At 30.7% G+C, this 3,153-nt stretch overlaps 1 long non-coding RNA gene across 1 annotated transcript; it reads left to right on the top strand.

Annotated features, from left to right (window-relative positions):
• Positions 1–13: 13 nt before the first annotated feature.
• LOC118755354 lies at positions 14–428 on the top strand. The gene is made up of 3 exons (XR_004995000.1): positions 14–75; positions 147–243; positions 311–428. It is a non-coding gene; the product is annotated as an uncharacterized LOC118755354 (long non-coding RNA).
• Positions 429–3,153: the final 2,725 nt, after the last annotated feature.

The following is a 3,153-nucleotide window of genomic DNA, read 5'->3' as shown; positions in this document are numbered from 1 at the left end:
TCAGTTAAAAATATTCACTTATTCCTCTTATGATAAAAGCTGAGAAACATATTTATCGCGTAAATTGTAGATACGGTAAGTACATTCATATGTGTATTGGTATTAAGGTATTTTTTGTAAATTTCGCATCACAATCTTATTTGCAGCCCATATTGTTTCTGGCTACCCTGTCGGAAAAATATTCGGATATTCCTTTTATCATAACAGCTAAGCAATACATTTATTACGAGTATTATTTGTATGGTAAGCATATTGGTGTTTGGTATTATGGTATTTTTTGGTGATTTTCAATTCAACATTTCATTTACAGAAACATTTTTCCATTAGATATACTGACATATTGCGTTTATCTCATGAAGTCTACATAAAATCGGCAACTTTATAATTTCAAAAAGTTATTTTGTTGATCGTAATAACCATTTTTACTACTATAGGATTCAATTTAATATAATTACGCTTAACAGTGCCTCGAAAAAGGTGTATAGGAGTGTCAGCTGATCGCAAAAAACGTAATTGCCTTCCAATAAACCAAGATATGCAACAACGGCAGATCTATTTGCAATTTAGTAGTGTTTTGGTGCCATCATATTTTCAGCAATTAAGTGAAGATGCCATGTTTCCCTCAACTCATGACACTCATATATCAGTCAGTTTGTAATATGTTTTTATGTATGTACCTAATAAGTATAAGTTCTGATGTACTATAAATCTCATTAATGCTTTGTAATATATGTATAATAAAAATAAGGGGTTTATAAGAATAATTATTTCCGCGAACTATTAAAACAGTCTGCTTCTATCTGTAGTTACAAAGAGGGATGAGTTTACTGTATATTTCTGTCTGCGCAGACTGCGTATGGGCCCTCTTGTAGTACCTTAATATACATATTTTAGTTGAAAAAAAAACTGGGCGGTTTAGCAGGATTCACTAACTTTTTTGCCTTTGTTTTCAAACATTTTAGTGATTGTTTCATCCTAAGGTAACATGACAAAGAAAAATCGACCAAAATTTTAAAATTAGATCTACACACAAACTAATTGAACGAATCTATATTAGTATATATTTTGAAAGCCGTTTTTCTGTTCGGAAAGCTCGAGATGGGCTGTATCGACTTCTTAAAAATGGAACTGCAGGACTTTAAAAATCCTATAGAATCTAACATACATGCCACATAACAGCGCTGCTCACCTGCAAATCACAAATGAGTTAATTGGTACGGAATACAGCGCAAAGCAAAGGTTTGTTATACATATACATACGTACTAATGTTAATGTTTATTCTTATATGAAAAAAACAAATACAAATGTATGTACAGGTCATGAAGAAATAATGTAGGCAGTTATGTATGTAGAGTAGACTGCATCACCAAAAAAAAGTTGCGGTTTTTCCGCCGGGATTACAAAATTTATTATATTTTAAGACGTCCACCATAATATTTCGGAAAAAAATTAAGATTTAAGTGAACTGGGCCGATTTGAAAATACCTCCAAAAACGGAGTTTATTTATGAATAAAAATACTTTCTTAAACAACTTTTTGAAAAAAGGCGCCTCAGATGGCTTAAAAAATCTACATAAAAACATTTAAAAATCTTTTCAATGGAATCGTAATAATGCGATTTTTGATGCTTTTTTATAAGCTTTTATTTAACTTGGTCATCCCGCGCAAATCGTGGAAATTTCCAATCCATTTTAAACTAACTTCCCGACAAGTTAGAGACTTGAAATTTTCAGCATAGTTCCAATCACGATGACAATGCAATTTAAAATATAAATGAATTTCCTATATGGTCCAGGGCTCTTGATTCAAAGTCGGTCAAAAACTAGTAAAATGTATGGCTAACAGAGCGTAATTTGCCCAAGAACGTAAAACCAGAGCAAAGCTATTTATGGCAAATTCTAGATATCAACCTAGTCTAGATATGAACCTCGTTGTAGGCATCATATCAAGGAGATACAATTAAAAGACTCGAGAAGTTTCCCCGCCAGAAGAACTTTAATATTGCGCCTAAATATATGCCATGCTACAGGGGAAGTGGACGACACGCCATTTCTTTAAATGAAATTAACTGCTGCTATATGTATGTATGTACCAGAGCTGTAAAACTGTGAAATCATATGAAATTAAAAATCATCAATTTTATGTTATTATGTTTTCATTGAATTTTTCCTTGTTGGGGAATGTGGCTTATAATTTTCCAATTCTACATTCACTCAAAGTAGATACGATTGCACACATTAACATATTCAAAGAAAGATTGAAAAAACTGAATGACGAAACATTAACTTTTAACACTGAATAAGCATTCAGATGAATGCAGCTTTTGCTATGTGTGCACACATTCATTCAGTACCAATCAATCGATATAAATATTCTAAATACACAAAACCCACTGAAAAATACGCAAGGTTGAATTTTATTGAACAGATTTCAAAATTGTAACACGAAAAATAGTTTATTGAGCGTTATCATTAATTTGTTTCACTTAAATTTGTACAAATATTTATAATAAATGAAAATATTAATTAGAGAAATATTGTTCTGCCAAGAATGTCATTATGAAAAATGTCAATTATTAACGATTTTTACATCTCTGTTTCGAAAATTGTCAGCTTTCTAAATAAGTATTACCAATGTACCAATAAAAGGTATGTGCAGAAATTATTACATATGTACATACCTATATATCTACGTTAAAATAAGTAAACAAATTTAAGCGCTTCTACTTCTAACTTTAGATATATACATTTTATTATTTATTTAAAAAATTCTTAATACAAGTTTCTTCGTACTTTTTTCTTCGCTATTGGGTCAAGCATTTAATAAAGATTCTAAAACCTGATTTGTGGGTTTGTGGTGGTTTCTACCATTTACAATAAGTTGCAAATTATCAACTTTTCTCAAAAAAAAGATTTAACAAATCTGTGTGCAAACCCCTTTTTATTTTAGTGTGGTAGAATCGAAAAAAATGTGGTAGATTTGAATAAGATGTGGTAGATTTTCCAATTCATATTTTATTGGGTATACATATCGCACACCGTCGTCAAAAGAAGCACAACTCAAAAATTAAATCGGTAAATATAATTGCTAGTGGATCGTACAGATTCCACGCAATTGGTGCAAAAACAAGTATAACATTAGTTTTCTAGTTA

The sequence above is a fragment of the Rhagoletis pomonella genome, unplaced genomic scaffold (assembly GCF_013731165.1).
Source record: "Rhagoletis pomonella isolate Grant_MI unplaced genomic scaffold, Rhpom_1.0 Rhpom_scaffold_06045, whole genome shotgun sequence".
NCBI lineage: Eukaryota > Metazoa > Arthropoda > Insecta > Diptera > Tephritidae > Rhagoletis > Rhagoletis pomonella.
The sequence above is the reverse complement of the archived record's forward strand: the minus strand, read 5'-3'. Positions and strand labels throughout refer to the sequence as shown.